Source organism: Myotis myotis, unplaced genomic scaffold (assembly GCF_014108235.1).
Source record: "Myotis myotis isolate mMyoMyo1 unplaced genomic scaffold, mMyoMyo1.p scaffold_m19_p_18, whole genome shotgun sequence".
NCBI lineage: Eukaryota > Metazoa > Chordata > Mammalia > Chiroptera > Vespertilionidae > Myotis > Myotis myotis.
Genome location: NW_023416322.1, coordinates 399690 through 419125, shown reverse-complemented (window position 1 = coordinate 419125; position 19436 = coordinate 399690). Strand labels below are relative to the sequence as shown.

At 52.6% G+C, this 19436-nt stretch overlaps 5 non-coding genes and 1 pseudogene across 5 annotated transcripts; 1 reads left to right on the top strand and 5 right to left on the bottom strand.

Moving 5' to 3' along the window:
* Positions 1–422: 422 nt before the first annotated feature.
* Positions 423–494, bottom strand: TRNAE-CUC. Its single transcript has one exon. It is a non-coding gene; the product is annotated as a tRNA-Glu (tRNA).
* Positions 495–753: 259 nt separating this feature from the next.
* Positions 754–825, bottom strand: TRNAG-UCC. Its single transcript has one exon. It is a non-coding gene; the product is annotated as a tRNA-Gly (tRNA).
* Positions 826–1691: 866 nt separating this feature from the next.
* On the top strand, positions 1692–1774 carry TRNAL-CAG. The gene has a single exon. It is a non-coding gene; the product is annotated as a tRNA-Leu (tRNA).
* A 362-nt stretch (positions 1775–2136) lies between these two features.
* On the bottom strand, positions 2137–2242 carry LOC118673886. The gene has a single exon (XR_004973538.1). It is a non-coding gene; the product is annotated as a U6 spliceosomal RNA (small nuclear RNA).
* A 2561-nt stretch (positions 2243–4803) lies between these two features.
* Positions 4804–4875, bottom strand: TRNAD-GUC. The gene has a single exon. It is a non-coding gene; the product is annotated as a tRNA-Asp (tRNA).
* A 2734-nt stretch (positions 4876–7609) lies between these two features.
* Positions 7610–8329, bottom strand: LOC118673115 (annotated as a pseudogene).
* Between the last annotated feature and the right edge of the window lie 11107 nt (positions 8330–19436).

Sequence of the window (19436 nt, the reverse complement as noted above, 5' to 3'; positions counted from 1 at the left end):
CAACCAGATACCGTTTGAGTCACGCCACTCACTACAAGGAACACCAATGGCGGCGCACATAGCTGGCACCTGCGCACTCCCCTTCGCTACCTTTCATCAGCTCTAGCTCTCTCCCACCCTATGCTCTCAAAATTACACAACCAGGAGGTGGGATGGAGCTACTCAGGAGATGGAGACATCGTATCTTCCTGTAAGATCACAAGTCAACAAGGCGCACAAGTAGGTGGAAAATATTTCGTCTCATCTCACAGCATTCCCCACGTTCCCTTTTCAAACACTGGGCCGCTGCTCCACCATTAACAGCGAACGGCATCAACTGGCGAGGGGCGGGGGGGGGGGGGGGGGGGAGGCGGGGGGGGGGCGGGTCAGAGTGCTTTGCCTAAAATGTGAGTGTGGCCGTGCTGGAGAGACACAAGAAAACTTTCCCTGACCGGGAATCGAACCCGGGCCGCGGCGGTGAGAGCGCCGAATCCTAACCACTAGACCACCAGGGAACAGGTATGCCATGGGCTTTGCCTGTGTCTCATGTATAAAGCATTTCTGGGCCACCCACTTGGAGCTTCCACAGTTCCAGTTTTTCTTGCTTTTCCAAGTACAGCCGCCTTGTCTCCCCTACCCACTCGTGCCTTGCCCCCTTCCTGCCTGCGCACCTTCAAAACACTACACGCCTCCTGCTGGCGCTAACGCGGCCCAGGTCGTAAGTCCCAGAGTCCACAGTCCTCGCAGGCGCAGGGGGCAAAACCACTATCTCGCTGCGTTGGCCGGGAATCGAACCCGGGTCAACTGCTTGGAAGGCAGCTATGCTCACCACTATACCACCAACGCCGCGCCGGAGGCGCCCTTTAGAAATTCTAGTCCTAACTGGCACCAGCGCGGGGAACTGCCGCTACCAACCGAGCCAGCCTCAGTAGCTGCGCTAGGTTGTCGATCCAACTGCCTCTCCCGGGCGCTGTCGCTGGCCGACTGCTCCTGTCCCTCCGATTCCACGCCGCTGCCCCCAGGTCGTGTCTCCAGCCCCGGGGTCGCCAAACCCACCTCCACTGAGCGACACCGCCCGCACCGACGGGGCGCGCACCCTCCGCCCACCGGCTGCGCTTCCCCTCCACCAGCCGCTTTGGGAGGGCCGCTCACAGACGCTGCGCTGGCGGGAGGATGCCCTGCGTGCCTGCGGGAGGAAAGGTGGGGAGAGGGATTGTTGGGGAACACCCGGCACCACCAGTTGAGGCCCTGGGCCTCGACGCAGGGCGAAGGAGCGAAAGGGGGCTCTTATCGGCAAGCTACAGGACAGAGGCTGTACCAACGACCAAACGGGACACGCCTCCCCGTCGGGATTCCCCCGGTCTCCCTCGTGACCGGCGGGAATGCTCACCACTATACTGAGAAGGACAGGCACAGTAGTTCCTACCCTCCCCCCACCGCCCCCGTTACCTTCCCCAATGCGGCCCTGTGGGTCCCCGACCGGACACCCAACCAACAGCGCCCTCCCACAGAGCACGACACGGCGGCACTGAAACCTCCGAGCGCGCCTCGTGCCCCGGCCCAGGAAGGGGAGAGGCCGGTCGGCTGTTCTTGCTCCCCGTCGCCCGCTAACGCCCGTCCATTGGGCACCTGGACGGGACACACGGGGTGGAGGCCACAGGAGTTCACAGCTGGGTCCCAGCCACGTGAGCGTCCACACTCCAGAGCCTACTGTCAGGATGGCCGAGCGGTCTAAGGCGCTGCGTTCAGGTCGCAGTCTCCCCTGGAGGCGTGGGTTCGAATCCCACTCCTGACAGCTGTCTAAACTTTTGCACGAGCTTCCCCCGGCTGGATTGCATTCATCGCAGCCTTTTCCCGCCTTACAGTCGGTTCCTGACTGGCACCCTTGGGGCCCCTGCAAACTCTGGCCTCCGCCTTACACCCTCAGTTCACCGCCACTCCCAACCCGACCACAAATAGGCAGAAAACCCAGACGCTGGAGGGACTTTGGGTTGCGCCTGGGGGGTCGCTAAAGGGACTGTGGGCACTTAGCTGCTCCCACCATACGTGGCCTGCCGGGCTTTTGATCCGGGAGCCAGCTAAGCTTGGTCCATGGCCTCCTCTGGTGGCACTGACAGTTTGTCTGTCTGTCTGTCTGTATTTATTTATTTATTTATTTATTTATTTTAATGCTTCATGAATTTGCGTGTCATCCTTGTCACAGGGGCCATGCTAATCTTCCCTGTGTCTCCAATTTTAGTATATGTGCTGCCGAAGCGAGCAGACACTGACAGTCTTGCAGCGGCCCTGGACGATGGAGGAAATGGAGGATGGGCTGGCGAGTTCGCCCGAGTCCTTCTGTCCCCGTTGGCTCTGTGCTGTGCCCTAGAACCTTTGACTGCCTGGCATCTCTGTCTCAGGTCTTGCCTCTGTCTCTGCACAAATGGAACAGGTGCCACAGCGGGGGGTGAGCAGGGGCCGGCCTATCACAGTTGCTGTTCGTGCATGAGTGGCTCATTGGTAGGACTGGCCTGCCTGCCACACGGGAGGCCCGGATTCAGTTCCCGGCCCCTGCAACCCACCGGTCCATTTTGGTTCTGCAAGCTGAGACATCCAGGTTCCGAGCTCAGGCTTCCCCTTAAGACACCGGTCCTGCACCTGCACCACCCACACACACCTCTCCTTTTGCTACAACATGGGACCCACTGGACTTGGGAGCTGAACCCCAGCCCCACATCTTGATTGCTCAGCCCCTCCCTTGTCCCTTTTCACAAGCACACGGCTTGAGTCACGCCCTTCACTGCAGAGAACACCTCCTGCTCCTCGGTGACTGGCACCCGCATGCCCGCCTTTCCCTTTCACCACCTTTCCTAGCGCTCTGGCTCCATCCAGCATCGCACTCCCCCCATTACATCGGGTTGGCACAACCAGGAGCAGGAATGCGGCCACTCTTAGGAGATGGAGATGGCATCTTCCTGGAGGGTTACAAGGTCAGCATGGCGCAGGAGCCGGTGCAAAATAATTCACGGTCTCATCTCAATGCACAGCCCACATGCCCTTCATCACGATCAGGGCAACCGTTTTCAAACACTGGCAGGCGGCACCACCCCTAAAACCGACTCTCTGGGACCAGCACGACCACCACCACCACAGCACGGGATCCGCCAGGACCCCCACCAGCGTCCCCTCACCACCCCAGGAGCACTGCTAGCCGCCCCTCCCCGCCCCCACCTGTCACCCCCACAGCACACCCTCCTCCTCTCACATCCCCAAATGCGCAGCCCAGCGCTCCGCCGTGTTCACGGAGTCGGTGGGCCCTGCCTTCACCCCCTCGCGGAAGGCCACCCACGGCACCAGCTCCTTCGTTCCTCACCCTCACCCGCCCGCGCCGGGGCCAGCCCGGGAGGGCACTGCCTGCGGTGACCCGCAGCGCCCGCGGGCGACGCGGGGATCCTGTGCCTGCGACAGGGTCTGTGCGAACGGCGGGGCAGCAGCGCGGACAGAGGTCGGCTCTGCGCCGACAGCGAGGAGGGTTCTGGCGGGACAGAGCCCGCGCGGGGCGCCGGGGCGCCGGCAGGAAAGACGGTGATGGGGACGAGACCTCGCTCGGCGAACCGGGCGCTGTGGGAGGCGTGGTGTGCGGGGGGGCGGGGGACCGGGAGGTGCTTTCCTAACGTTCCTGCCGCGTTAGGGGAGGATGGAGAGCGCTCGGGATGGGATTTGCACACGATGTGGCCAGGACTCCACTGTCCTCCCTGTGCCTCCACCTCCTCCCACAGCGCGGCGCTGGGAGCGCGGCCGGCCTCCCCATCTCCTTGCGTCGGAGTCGGCAGCGGCGGGCCAGCTCTCCGGACGCCGCGCCCACACCTCCCTGCCGAGCGCACACGGCGCCCCTGGGCCCATTGCCACCCACGATGGAAACAGCGGGTCCGAACGGCTCGAAGCGGGAAAGGCCCGGCGGCCGTGCTGGCCGGAGCCTCCGGCTGAGGCGCCGCGGGCTCTGGCAGGTGGTCCGACAACGCCTTGCCCTCCCCGGACTCCCTTCCGAAGGGGCGGCCTGTCCCTGCGAGGAGGGTCCCGCCGACACCCGCGCAGCTGCAGAGCGGGAGCGCGCGGGCCCCTCGGGTTTAGGAGAGAGGCGAGCTCCCGAGACGGAGGAGGCGAAACGCCGGGCTCCGGGGGGAAGGAAGCCAGTGTTGGCTAAAAGTGGGTGCGCGGACGTGAAGAGAAGAAAAGCTTCCCTGACCGGGAATCGAACCCGTGGCGCGGAGGTGAGCGCACCTAATCCCGACCACTAGACCAGCAGGGAGGGCGGGGAAGCCGCGCCTGCGCCTCCAGCGCACCCTCCGCGCCAGCCCCTGGTCTCCAAGCTCAGCCTCCTGTCGTCCCGCACCACCAGGTGCCCCGCTCTCTTCCTGCCTCAAAACACTACGAGCCTTCGTGTCCCGCACTCGCACGCAGTAGCGCCCCAGCGTCTAGAGCCCAGGATCCCCAGGCCTTTCCAGGCCCAGCCCTAGGATCCAGCCAGCCGTGGGCAAACTACGGCCCGTTTGAAATGAATAAAACTATTGAAAAAAAAGGACCGTACCCTTTTATGTAATGATGTTTACTTTGAATTTATATTAGTTCACACAAACACTCCATCCATGCTTTTGTTCCGGCCCTCCGGTCCAGTTTAAGAACCCATTGTGGCCCTCGAGTCAAAAAGTTTGCCCACCCCTGACAGCCCCTCAGCGCACAGTAGGCACCAGGTCCCTGGAGCCTCACAAAAGGTCCAGGCCCTGCCGCCCTCCGAACTCGCACCGAGGACCGGGGCGGAGCCAGCGGCCAAAATGCACGTGCTACCTCCCCGTCGGGGAATCGAACCCCGGTCTCCCGCGTGACAGGCGGGGATACTCACCACTATACTAACGAGGACGGCTGCAGGGGCCCTGGACACGGCCCTATCTGTGGCTGCCAGCCGGCGCCTGCACTGCCCTCCACGCCCTGCCCAGTGCAGGGATCCGCCTGCGCCCCGCCTGATGTCAAACCAATGGCGTCCTCCAGCAAAGCAGCCGGCAACACGACCTGGAGATGACTCGGAGCCTGTCCCCGACCCAACCACGACACGGGTAGCGCTGAAAACTTCGAGTGCGCGCTGCCCGTGACCTCCAAGGCGGGGGCTGCGCCGGGAAGAGGCCCGAAAAGGCAAGCGGGACCGCAAGGAGAAGCACGTGGGCGGGCGTCGCGCCCCGGCCCAGGATGGGCGGCGGCCGCGTTAGGCAGTCAGCTGTCCCTGCTCCCATCGGCCACGCCGCCCGTCCACAGGGCACCACGACCGCCGCCTGACTCCAGCGACGCCGTGGAAGGCACAAGGGCTCGCGATGGGTCTCAGCCATGTGAGCTCTGATACAGCTGGACCTGTGGTCAGGATGGCTGAGCGGTCTAAGCCCCGGCGTTCAGATTGCAGTCTCTCATGGAGGTCTGGGTTCAAGTCCCACTCCTGGCAGCCGTCCTACTTTTTGGCTTGCCAAATAAAACCCCTGTCGCGCACGATCGACACCCATCGCAGCCCTCTCCGACCATGGAGCTGTTTCCGGCTGCACCCCTGCGGCCCCTGCAGACTTGGCCTGCGCACCCCCGGCAGAGGCGCGGCAGGTGGAGTCCAGCTGCCAAAGGCTCACGCTTCTGATTCCCAATGCGCCCCACAGAACGCGTGCCCACCTTCCCGGTTCTATGATACCGCTCTTACCTTCTGTCTAGTGCAGGGGTGGGCAACCTCTGGCACGCGTGCCAAACATGGCACGCCAGTAACTTTTGCTGGCATGGGAAACCCTCTCTTATAATCTTCCATTTACAATTTTTTTATTTTTTATTTTTTTAGTTTAACAGACATTTATTCCTTTAGTTGAACAACCTCTACACACAAAACAGATGGTTTGAGATTTGAGTGGAAAGGAATTTAGGTCTTAAGAGGTTTTATGAGTTTGCTTCATGTTTCTGGAAATCATTTAACCAAGCCTTCTAAGACCCATGAAGAAAATAAGAAAAATTGGTTAAAAAAGGAAACCAGCAACTAGGATTTTAGAACCAAACTACCTATTAAGTCAGCAAACCCAGAACTGGAAACTGGAGCCAATTCCTCTCCTATATTGCCTACACACTCAGATTCACCCTGGGAAACAGAAGCCTAGTCTATTTTAAGACAAGAGCAAACATAATGTGGTGGTATGCTTAACATTAAGGTGAGCACAACTGAAGGCCTGGAAAGTTTGTGGATTGGTAAGGATTTTGAGGGTAGTTTGAGCAGGGATGAGAAAAATGACTAGACAATGCCCCAGGTTAGACTGGAAACCTTAAACGTGCACTGACACCAATACATGACTACTCTCAGTAACGTTATAGGAATAATGGATATAGTGGGTTGGCCCAAGATGACTTATAAGACTAAATGAACTAAGCACAAGTACCCTTAAATAAAGTCAACCGCATTTTCCCCCTTAACGTGGCTAACGGGTTCATAATAGTTATAACACAACACACCTTAAAGCTAATTCCCCTTCTCATTTGTTCAATTTCCATCAGTTTCAATACACACCAATGTAATTACTATTACTACTTTGCAGGAAATTCAGTCATGGGATTGAATCAGGGCTTCTAGCGTTTACGTGAAAGTGAATGGTACTACGGAGACCAAGCCAGTTTTGTGTAGGTAAACTAGAATGTTTAATTTTAAGAGAACCCTCTTTCAACAGAATCATTCAATACTCCTAAAAAAATTGTGGCATCCTTTTAAACTTTTCTTCTTTCAGAAGCAGCAGTTATATTGGGTTAATCTAAAAAATGTGAACCCCCTACTTAACTTTCATTTTTCTGCACAGGACCATGAGAATGGATTAGGTTATCTTTCACATTTCCAAGCAAAATTCAAACTCCAAAAAACAGCCCCTTGAGAGTAAACAAGCAGAGAGCATTGCATTACCCTAATAAAGCTGTAGGTTTCATCACATGCACCAACAAATCTACTGGCTAGTTTTGCACTCCTTCACAGAATGTTACACCTATACCAAACACTGACATAGGAAACTCCCTAATAAGATAAAGCAGCGATTTTCAATCCGTATACTGTGGCACACTGTGGGACACAATTTTTAAAACATGCAATACCTGACTAGTCAGGGGCACTAACCTCTAGCCCCCTTAGATTGTCAAGTTAAAAAAGAATGGATCAAAATACCTATTTTTGGCCGAAACCGGTTTGGCTCAGTGGATAGAGCGTCGGCCTGCGGACTGAAAGGTCCCAGGTTTGATTCCGGTCAAGGGCATGTACCTGGGTTGCAGGCATATCCCCAGTGGGGGATGTGCAGGAGGCAGCTGATCGATGTTTCTCTCTCATCGATGTTTCTGGCTCTCTATCTCTCTCCCTTCCTCTCTGTAAAAAAATCAATAAAATATATTTTTTAAAAAAAATACCTATTTTTGGTCAGATTGGCAAAACACTACTTTTTGGTGTGCTGCAGAATTTTAATAATTAGTTTATGTGTGCCATGAGATGAAAACGGTTGAAAATCGCTGACATAAAGCCAAGACAAAAGCGTCTATCTTATGAGTAATGAGACACACCATCACTTATAGTCTTCAAACATTATTGCACTTTAACTTTCATAATGTGACAACGCATTCATAAGACAATCTGCAGACTGGTTTTAACAAATCAAAGAATACTTTTAAGCAGACACGACTGTCCTAAATTGTTTATTAGGTCAGGATTTTACAAACGTATATTAGTGGTAACGGTGGAGCTGGAGAGTGTTGCGCCTTTTCCAAGCTGCCGGGCGAGAACCACCAATAGTGCGTGGAACTTGTGGCTCTTGCGCCCGCAGATGTCAGCCCTCGCATCTCCCTGTGCTTGCGGGCTGGTTTGGTGATCCACTGGGTGTCAGGATTTCTTCTGATAGCTTTATGGAATGGATCAATGAGAATAACCTCAAAGAATTTGTACGTGGAGTCTTCACCAACCCAGGAAGAATTCAGGACTCAGAGCCCCACAGTGGCGGCCAGCTCGCTCCTCGGCAACAGACTGAAGACTTCGCGCAAACTTCAGCTGGTTGACGCCGTGATGGACAGGCTGGCCGGAGGTCGCACCCTTAGGAACAGGGCGCTGGCGGCCACCACGGCGCACGCGAATCCGATATAAGACGTAACCTTGCGGGGCCGTGTAGCCCAGCTGCGCGCTTTGCCGGCCGGGTGGGGCGGGGCCTGTGGAGCGCCGAGCGCTGGCGGTACTGCCAGCAGCGCACCCGCACCCTGAGAAGGAAGCGCATTGCATCCGACTGCTTCTTCCTCATGGCTCCTGGATGGACTTGTAAGCGCCCATCTTGGTTTACCTGATGGCTGCGGCCAGACGGAAAGGAAGCTACAATTTTTTAAATAAATTTTTTATTTTTTTATTTTTCAGATAAATTCAGTGTAGGTGCATCTTAGATAAAGAAATAATTTTACATAAGTTCTCTTAAAGACCATAGACATGGATTGACGACAGAGGGGAAGAGCAATTTCTATGCCTCGGCCTTAACTCTCCCTGCCTTCCTAGATCCGACCAGTGTTTTGGTTTCATCCACATACACTGTGAGTCTTTGTTCTCAGGGATGAATTTTGTGAAGTCTCGTAATAGGAGCAGCCTGACGGATGAAAGTAGTAGCTCATGCACATCTCTGAAGGTCACGAAATATAAACCTGATGTAAAATCTCTGCCATCAGTGATGCAGCAGCAAAAGTCCCACTGATAATGTCAAACGGAGTCATAAAGTTTTCTGTCAGACTGTCAGTGTACATGTGTACATTAAAAAATAAGTGTATTCTTCATCATCATATGCTGTGCTTTTGTCGCTTGAATGAATTTTATTGTTTCTTCAAGTTTCTTCACATACGTACACCTTAAGAGATATCAAGAGAGAACCAAGATGGCCGCATAGGTTAACGCTGGAGTTTGCTGCCTTGAACAACTACTTCAAAAGTGAAACTATGCCAAAGCCGGTTTGGCTCAGCGGATAGAGCGTCGGCCTGCGGACTGAAGGGTCCCGGGTTCGATTCCGGTCAAGGGCATGTATCTTGGTTGCAGGCACATCCCCAGTGGGGGATGTGCAGGAGGCAGCTGATCGATGTTTCTCTCTCATCGATGTTTCTAACTCTATCTCTCTCCCTTCCTCTCTGTAAAAAAATCAATAAAATATATTAAAAAAAAAAAAAAAGTGAAACTAAAAGACGGAAGGGACATCACCCAGAACCACAGGAACGCTGGCTGAGTGGAAGTCCTACAACTAGGAGGAAAGAGAAACGCATACGGACACTCAGAGGAGGCGCAGTGCTGAAGTCAAATTCTGAGGTGCGGAGTGCGCGGAGCGGGCTGGCGGTGGAGGGCGCGGTTGGCGTTTTCAATCGGGAGGGAGTCGCAGACTCTGAGCTCCAGATACGGGTGAGTCTTTAGGGACCCAGACTCAAACGGGAGAAGCAGGACTGTCTGGCTTCGGTCAGAGCGAGTGCAGCTTTCTATTGGAGGTTTGCAGCAGTCGCTGGGACTCAGAGAGGCAGAGCCCCTGGGGACAGGACTGAGAGCCGCCATAACTGCTCTCTCCAGCCCACCCTGTTGATCCTGTGCGACCCGCCCTGCCCAAGCCCTGCACAGAGGCATTTGCCCGATAGCCTCAGGCAAAGGCTAGATTAACACCTCCCTAGAGGACAGAAGTTCTCTCACTGCAGACATAGCTGATTCTCACAGCCACTTGGCCTGGAGGTCAAACCCTCCCTGGTATTAGCTACAACAATCAAGGCTTAACTACAAGACTGCACACAAAGACCACTAGGGGGTGCACCAAGAAAGCATAACAAAATGTGGAGACAAAGAAACAGGACAAAATTGTCAATGGAAGATATAGAGTTCAGAACCACACTTTTAAGGTCTCTCAAGAACTGTTTAGAAGCCGCCGATAAACTTAATGAGATCTACAAGAAAACTAATGAGACCCTCGATGTTATGTTGGGGAACCAACTAGAAATTAAGCATACACGGACTGAAATAACGAATATTATATAGACTCCCGACAGCAGACCAGAGGAGCGCAAGAATCAAGTCAATGATTTGAAATGCGAGGAAGCAAAAAACACCCAACCGGAGGGGCGGAATGAAAAAAGAATACAAAAATGCGAGGATAGTGTAAGGAGCCTCTGGGACAGCTTCAAGCGTACCAACATCAGAATTATAGGGGTGCCAGAAAATGAGAGAGAGCAAGATATTGAAAACCTATTTGAAGAAATAATGACAGAAAACTTCCCCCACCTGGTGAAAGAAATGGACTTACAGGTCCAAGAAGCGCAGAGAACCCCAAACAAAAGGAATCCAAAAAGGACCACACCAAGACACATCATCATTAAAATGCCAAGAGCAAAAGACAAAGAGAGAATCTTAAAAACAGCAAGAGAAAGAAACTCAGTTACCTACAAGGGAATACCCATACGACTGTCAGTGGATTTCTCAACAGAAACTATGCAGGCCAGAAGGGAGTGGCAAGAAATATTCAAAGTGATGAATACCAAGAACCTACAACCAAGATTACTTTACCCAGCAAACCTATCATTCAGAATTGAAGGTCAGATAAAGAGCTTCACAGATAAGGAAAAGCTAAAGGAGTTCATCACCACCAAACCAGTATTATATGAAATGCTGAAAGGTATCCTTTAAGAAGAGGAAGAGGAAGAAAAAGGTAAAGATACAAATTATGAATAACAAATATGCATCTATCAACAAGTGAATCTAAGAATCAAGTGAATAAATAATCTGATGAACAGAATGAACTGGTGATTATAATAGAATCAGGCACATAGAAAGGGAATGGACTGACTATTCTTGGGGGGGAAAGGGGTGTGGGAGATGCGGGAAGAGACTGGACAAAAATCGTGCACCGCCGAAACCGGTTTGGCTCAGTGGATAGAGCGTCGGCCTGCGGACTGAAAGGTCCCAGGTTCCATTCCGGTCAAGGGCATGTACCTGGGTTGCGGGCATATCCCCAGTGGGAGATGTGCAGGAGGCAGCTGATCGATGTTTCTAACTCTCTATCTCTCTCCCTTCCTCTCTGTGAAAAATCAATAAAATACATTAAAAAAAAAAAATCGTGCACCTATGGATGAGGACAGTGGGTGGGGAGTGAGGGCGGAGGCTGGGGCAGGAACTGGGAGGAGGGGAGTTATGAGGGGGGGGGGGGAAGAGGAACAAATGTAATAATCTGAACAATAAAGATTTAATTAAAAAAAATAAAATTAAATTAAAAAAAAGAGATATCAAGTAGGCATAACATGTTCTCAAAAAATTAGGGTTGGCACGCAGAAGAATTTTGAGTCAGAGATTTTGCTGGTTTTGGCACACACTCACAGAAAGGTTGCCCACCCCTGGTCTAGTGCGTTTGAAGGTACCACCTCAGCATTTCTACCTCCTTCTTTCTTCTTAGAGATGCTCAGAATTTGTCAGCCATAGGTTTTGAGTGGGATTAATCCTACCGCTGACTTCACGAGTGGCCTGAATTGGTAAACTAAGCAGCACGGCCCCCTTTCTCTCTTCAGTAAGCATTCTGGGAGGAAGAAGCCCTTGTTCCTGCAGGAGACGCATCAGAGCCTGTGGGCCAAGCCGCGGGTGGTGTTTTGAGAACAGGAGTGAACAGCCTGCTTAGGAATGGAGTCCACATTGAGGAAGGACCAAGAGAAGCAAAATAATTTGGGGGCCTGTATCAAACCCAGGTTTACCTGGGAATGTGAGGTAGTTTCCCTCATAATTAAAGCTGATTTATGGATTTTCTGTTAGAGCGGCTCAGCCTGATACACTCTCTACCCACTGAGTGCTCAGGCCACTGGTGTTTCTGATGTCCCTCGAGTTCTACAGGGGCTCAGCCAGGTCACCTACCATCCTGGGGTTATCACCCCCCCCCCAACTCCCTCTCCTTTGCTTATTCAGCCCACACCCACATTCTCCTCCAGGCTCCTGCCAGACCCCAGCTGTGGGAGCAGCCAGTCAGCAGGGGCCACTGCAGTGCGCTGGGCACTTGCACCAGCCAACAGCAGGCCAGTGGTCACTGCTGTCTTGGTAATTCATCTTCTTCTTCATTGTCTAATGCCTTTCTCACCTGTTTCATCCCCACACTGTCTCCGCTCCCTGCCTCCCCAGGTAATTTCACTCCACACCATTGAGAAGATGAGGTCATTTAACCTCGGCTGTCATTTTCAACAAGGTGTTTGGGGTCCTAAACGCCATCCACAGAGGTTTCTTGCACCCCTGCAGGCCCACTCTCTCACTCGGGCCTCCGGGGTGGGTGGGTCTGCACTCTCTCCGGCTTCCTCAGACGAGAGGGTGCAGTGCCTGTAAGACCAGGTATAACCCGACGTTAACGGCTGTCGGATTTACTTAGCTCAGTCTCTTTGTCTTTACACATTTTAAAACACCTTTAACACTTCCTTCATTGCAGTGTTAGAGACTAAATGTGAAGGTGCGGAAAAGGGAAACCTCCACATGACCTCTCCGCCCGTGCGTTTCCTGTCCTGAGAGGCCCCTTCACCGCACACAGCGGCCACTCCTTCACCCGTGTGTGGGGCTTCCCCGCGCCCAGCAATTCTCTGTGACCCGCTAGTGTCCTACAGTCAACCGTGGGGGGTGTTTGTGCGGTGAGTGACGAGACTCCCAGGAAAGAACGACATAGGAAGGCGCAAACTGAGTTTTTCCTCGACAAGTGCCTCCTGAATTGAGTGCTGGCCAATGTAAGGTGTTTTTATTTTTTCAGATATGAGCTGGTGTCCCTGTGTTGGCCAAGTCCCCACGTCTCCTGCTGCCTGTCGTTGGCACCATTTCCCGGCCGGGGCGCCAGGGAACCACGCTCCCTGCCCGGCTGCTCCGGGGACACCGCTGGCCAGCACCGCGGGCCCAGAGCCCAGCGGGCAGAGCGAGGATTGCGGTTGCTTCCGGGCAGCGGGACATGGTTGCTGGGGGTGGCACCTGTCAGGGACACGCCCTCGAGGACTGTTAAGGGCTTTGCAAACACTTCTGCTGTTGGTGGTTTCCGTAGTGTAGTGGTTATCACGTTCGCCTCACACATGAAAGGTCCCTGGTACGAAACCGGGTGGAAACAGCCACATGGTCCCCTTTTGCCAGCTTCTTCCCCATGCCCATCAGTCCCTGTTGGTCAAAGCATTTCAGGGCTTCATGGAGAGTACAGAGCAATACTGGGGTGACAGGCCAGGCGCTTCCGAAGTCTGGTCTGCCCTGAACACCGTCCTCCTGGCCCCGCCCCGCCCCGGGTGGTGGACCCCATGTGGCCTCCCCGCCTGGCCCTGCCTCCAAGGCCAGCAGCCTTCCCCTAAGTCTGGCCAAATTGGGGAATGGCTGATCATGTTCTGGGCACTGAGCGGTCCCGATGACGCGGTCCGGCCACACACGGTGGGAGGGAGCGGGGAAGGGGCGCTGGAGGGGGCGCCCCTGCCTGTTTCCCTCCCCCCTACTCCGTTACATGTGACGTGCACCGAGCCTGTGTGTCCCTGCCCGGGCACCTGCTCCCCGGTGGCCACCTCCTCCCCCGTGTCCCACTCCTGCCCTGTGTCCACCCCCTCCCCCTCCCCCGTGTGCACCTCCTCCCTAAGCTGTTCCTTTAAAAGGCGACTGAGGCCGAAACCGGTTTGGCTCAGTGGATAGAGCGTTGGCCTGCGGACTGAAGGGTCCTGGGTTCGATTCTGGTCAGGGGCATGTACCTGGGTTGCAGGCATATCCCCAGTGGGAGGTGTGCAGGAGGCAGCTGATCGATGTTTCTCTTTCATCGATGTTTCTAACTCTCTACCCCTCTCCCTTCCTCTCTGTAAAAAATCAATAAAATATATTAAAAAAAAAAAAAAAAAAGGCGACTGAGGATCAGCCGCCAGGGCAGCTCTGGGCCGGGGGAAGGAGCCAGCAGCTGTCTTAACTGAGCACTAATTCAAGAGACCTGCATCCCAGCATCATTTACAACTGGAGGACCCGAGCTCGAAGTTCGTGCACGGCGGGGGCGGGGGGGGTCCCGGGGGGTGTCCCCCAGCCCGGCCTGAGCCCTCTGGCAATCCCAACCCCTCTGATAGGGCCCCTAGGCCTGGCGGGTGATCAGGGCCTATCAGGGCTTTCCTTCTCCCTTCCCACCCCCACAGCTGCCACTGCTTGCCACCTATGCACGCTTCCCCCCCTCCGCCCCTCCCCCCTTCACCGGTTGCCTCCCTCTGTGGGGGACAGGCTTGGGGTGCAATCACTTGGCTGGCCTGGGCCTCCCTCTGCGGGGCAATCGTGGGGTGATGGCAGGCCCCCAATCGCATCGCACCCACCTTGGCTGGCCTGGTGCCAGTGGGTGTCATAGTGTGGTCATCCGGACAGTTGTTCTGCTGTTCGGCCATTTGGTCGATTTGCATATTACACTTTTATTATTACAGATAGCCAAGACATAGAAACAACCTAAGTGTCCATTGACAGATGAATGGATAACAAAAATGTGCACACACACACACACAAAATGGAATACCATCCAGCCAGCATCCTATATAATAAAAGGCTAATATGCAAATTGTCCCTTTGGGAGTTCGACCAGAAGACTGGGAGCTCGATTGCTCGCTATGACATGCACTGACCACAAGAGGGCGGCACAGAACATGGTGGGTGACCAGCATTGAGGGAGCGAGGGAAGGAGGAGGCGGGGAGGCCAGGAGGCGGAGAACCTGATCAGCCCTGATTGCCAGCCAGGCCTAGGGACCCTACCTGTGCACAAATTTCATGCACTGGGCCTCTAGTAAAGAATAAAATCTTGCCATTTGTGACAGCATGGATGGACCTTGAAGGCATTATGCTTAGTGGAAAAAAAGTCAGAGAAAGACAAATACCATATGATCTCACTATATAAGGAGTTAGATTTTATAGGACCAGAAAAATGAACTTAGGAACCTAGACTTTTTAGTGTTCATTACTTTTTGTGTTATTGAAAACTGTAAAGGAAATTAGAGATACATGCTGAGGTGGTAGCCCTCAAATGTTCTCTATAGAAGGCGAGAACACCGTGTGACAAAATGGTCCGTACTTTTAGGGGAAGTTCAGCACTAAGCAACCCCCACCCCCACCCCCACCCCGGCCGTCCCCGGGGAGTTCACTGCTGAGGCCATGAGACGTAGGGCGGTCCACACACAGGACTTTCTCCTCATCCCCTGGAGGCCACGTTCAGGGTGGGTAGTCTCTTCCAGGAACTGAAGAGGATGTGCCAGCTCCCCCTCCCCCATGCCACCTGACATCAGTGGGCAGTGAGACCGGGAAGTCCTGTGGGCAGGGGACATGCCTGCCCCCCGCCCCCCATCAGCCTGGCCTGGCTCAGGAGACTCACTCTGCATCACTACCCAGCACTATTTCTCACCAGGGTTTCTCCCAGGCAACGCCTTGTGGGGTATTTCCCTGGGTACACAGAGACATGGCTGTGCGTGACCTCTTTCTGGCCAGAGGTCATGGCAATCCTCCACCAAGAAGCTGAAGTTTCTTCCTGATTCTCAGCTGAAAAACGCAACTCTTGGCTCTTAGAGCCTCTCACGCCTCTTCCCCTACTTCCTCTAAAACTTGACTGCTGCTGACTCTCTGCTATTCTGTGGCTCATCATCTTGCCCCACACCCCGTGACTCTAATACCTGAGCAATTGAAGGGTGTGCCCGAAGCAGACGGGGCAAGATTTCTTCCTTTGTGGTGCAGGGTGTGGGGGCTAGTTCTGAAACTGCTCTCCCATGGGGGAGACTTGGGCTAAAGAAAATGAGCCCTGCTCCAGTGGCTGAGCAGTAGCCCAGGATCCAGGAGGTCACTGGTTTGACTCCCGATCCTGAAACTGTTCTAATTTCCTAGGGGCAGAAGGGTCTTTGTTCTAATGAGGTGACTCTGGTGGCCCCTGGATGGGACTGGTCACCTGAGAGGCCATGATGAGAAGCTTGGATTTTTCAGTCCCACCACAATCCTCCAGAGAGGGGGGAAGCTGGAAATGGAGTTAATAATCCATTAGGCCTATGTGATGAAGGCTCCATAAAAGTCCCGAGACCTTCCAGGTGGGTGAGCATATGGAGGTGTGGGGAGAGTGAAGCCCGAGTCTTCCCACAGCCCTTGCCGCAGTCCCCTTCCGCCTGGATGCTCACCTGTACCCTCTATCACATTGTTTTTTAAAAATACGTATTTCAGAGGAAACCAAGATGGCGGCATAGGTAAACACTGGAAATTGCTGCCTCCCACAAAAAATTCAAAAATAGAACTAAAAGACAAAACAGACATCACCCAGAACCACAGGAAGGCTGGCTGAGGGGAAATTCTACTAGAAGAGGAAAGCACACTGAGACGCAGTGGAGGTGCGGAAGTAAAGTGCAGAGGAACGGAGGCGCATGCGGCAAGGGGCTGGCACCGGAGGACGCGGTGTCTTTTTTAATCAGGAGGGAGTCACAAGCCCCTGACTGCTCTGAACTCCAGTTCCAGGTGAGTCTCTGGGGACCCAGGACTCATACAGGGAGAAACTGGACTGTCTGGCAGTGGGCAGAACTCGAAACTCAAGGGTGGCTTTCTCTCAGGGGTGCTTGCAGCGATTACCGGGACTCTGAGATGCGGGGCCCCTTAGGGCAGGGCTGAGGATCAGCCATAGCTGCTTGCTCCGTCCTGTTGATTCCCTGAGACCCCGCCCCACCCAGGCTGCGGCAGAGCCTTTTGCATATGAATGCCCTGGCCCTTTGCAATCTGAAAATTACCTAACAAAACTGCAGCTGGGCCAGACAGACCCAGAACTTCCAAGAGAACGCCCAAGGCCCCACAGCAGCTTGCATTGCTTCACAGCTGGGCCTCATCTGGGCACATCCAAACCCTAACAAGGAAGGGGAATCTGCAGATCTCTTCGTAGCTCCTGCTGGGTAGCCTCAGGCAGAGGCTAAATTAGCACCTCCTTAGATCCAAGAGCCAGTATACTCAGGGGTCAGAGTGAGACCATCCAATTACAACTCCTCAGATGCATAAGGGACACACTCAGGGAGCAGACTCAGTAAGCACCAAAGCCCCACAGAAGCAAGTCTTGCCCCGGAGGGGTGTCTTCAGCACAGAAGTTCTCCCACTGCAGACACAGCTGATTCTCACTGCCAATTGGCCTGGAGGTCAATTCCTCCCAGTGATCCTACAACAATCAAGGCTCAATCAAGACTGTGCACAAAGCCCACTAGGGGGTGCACCAAGAGTGTCCACCTCAGGTAATTGGGGAGGCTGAGCCACTGGGCCCCATAGGACACCTAGCACACAAAGCCACTCTACCAACACAGGGAAGAATAAAAAATACGGAGACAAAGAAACAGGTCACAAATGACAGAAATGGAGGAAAGCAAACGACTGGATATAGAGTTCAAAACCACACTTTTAAGGTTTTTCAAGAACTTTCTAGAAACCGCTGAAAAATTTAGTAAGGCCCTCGAAAAGTCTGGTGAGACCGCCGATAAATGTAGTGAGATCCTCAAGCAATCTAGTGAGACCCTTGAGGTTATGAAAAAGGACCAACTAGAAATTAAGCATACACTGACTGAAATAAAGGATATTATGCAGAGTTCCAACAGGAGACTAGAGGATTGCAAGAATCAAGTCAAAGATTTGAAATACCAAGAAGCAAAAAACACCCAACCAGAAAAGCAAAATGAAAAAGAATCCAAAAAACGAAGATAGTGTAAGGAGCCTCTGGGACAACTTCAAGCGTACCAACATCCGAATTATAGGGGTGCCAGAAGAAGAGAGAAAGCAAGATATTGAAAACCTATTTGAAGAAATAATGACAAAAAACTTCCCCTACCTGGTGAAAGAAATAGACTTACAAGTCCAAGAAGCGCAGAGAACCCCAAACAAAAGGAATCCAAAAAGGACCACACCAAGACACATCATAATTAAAATGCCAAGAGCAAAAGACAAAAAGAGAATCTTAAAAGCAGCAAGAGAAAGAAACTCAGTTACCTACAAGGGAGTACCCATACGACTGTCAGCGGATTTCTCAACAGAAACTTTGTAGGCCAGAAGGGAGTGGCAAGAAATATTCAAAGTGATGAATACCAAGAACCTACAACCAAGATTACTTTACCCAGCAAAGCTATCATTCAGAATTGAAGGTCAGATAAAGAGCTTCACAGATAAGGAAAAGCTAAAGGAGTTCATCACCACCAAACCAGGATTATATGAAATGCTGAAAGGTATTCTTTAAGAAGAGGAAGAAGAAAAAGGTAAAGATACCAAATATGAACAACAAATACACATCTATTAACAAGTGAATCTAAAAATCAAGTGAATAAATAATCTGATGAACAGAATAAACTGGTGATTATAATAGAATCAGGCACATAGAAAGGGAGTGGACTGACTATTCTTAGGGGGGAAAAGGGTGTGGGGGATGCGGGAGGAGACTGGACAAAAATCGTGCACCTTTGGATCAGGACAGTGGGGGTGAGGGCAGAGGGTGGGGGGTGGGGAACTGGGTGGAAGGGAGCTATGGGGGGAAAAAAGAGGAACAACTGTAATAATATGAACAATAAAGATTTAATTTTTTAAAAAAATACGTATTTCAGCCCTATCCGGTTTGGCTCAGTGTTGGCCTGTGGACTGAAGAGTACCAGGTTCAATTCCGGTCAAGGGCATGTACCTTGGTTGTGGGCACATCCCCAGTAGGGGGTATGCAGGAGGCAGCTGATCGATGTTTCTAACTCTCTCTTCCTCTCCCTTCCTCTCTGTAAAAAATCAATAAAGTATGTGTGTATGTGTGTATATATATATATATATATATATATATATATATATATGTGTGTGTATATATATATATGTGTGTGTGTATATATACACACACACACACACATTGATCTTTCACAGAGAGGAAGGGAGAGGGATAGAGAGCTAGAAACATCAACTAGAGAGAAACATCAATCAGCTGCCTCCTGCACATGCCCCACTGGGGATGTGCCCGCAACCAAGGCACATGCCCTTGACCGGAATCGAACCTGGGACCCTTCAGTGTGCAGGCTGACGCTCCATCCACTGAGCCAAACCAGTCAGGGCAATAAAGTATATTTTTTAAAAACTACATATTTCAGCCGAAACTGGTTTCGCTCAATGGATAGAGCGTCAGCCTGCGGACTGAAAGGTCCCAGGTTCGATTCTGGTCAAGGGCATGTACCTGGGTTGCGGGCATATCCCCAGTAGGAGATGTGCAGGAGGCAGCTGATTGATGTTTCTCTCTCATCGATGTTTCTAACTCTCTCTCTCCCTTCCTCTTTGTAAAAAATCAACAAAATATATTAAAAAAAATAAAAATAAATAAATAAAACCTACATATTTCAGAGAGGAAGGGAGAGGGAGAAACATCAATGAGAGAGAATCATTGATCCGCTGCCTCCTGCACGCTCCACACTAGGGATCGAGTTCACATTCC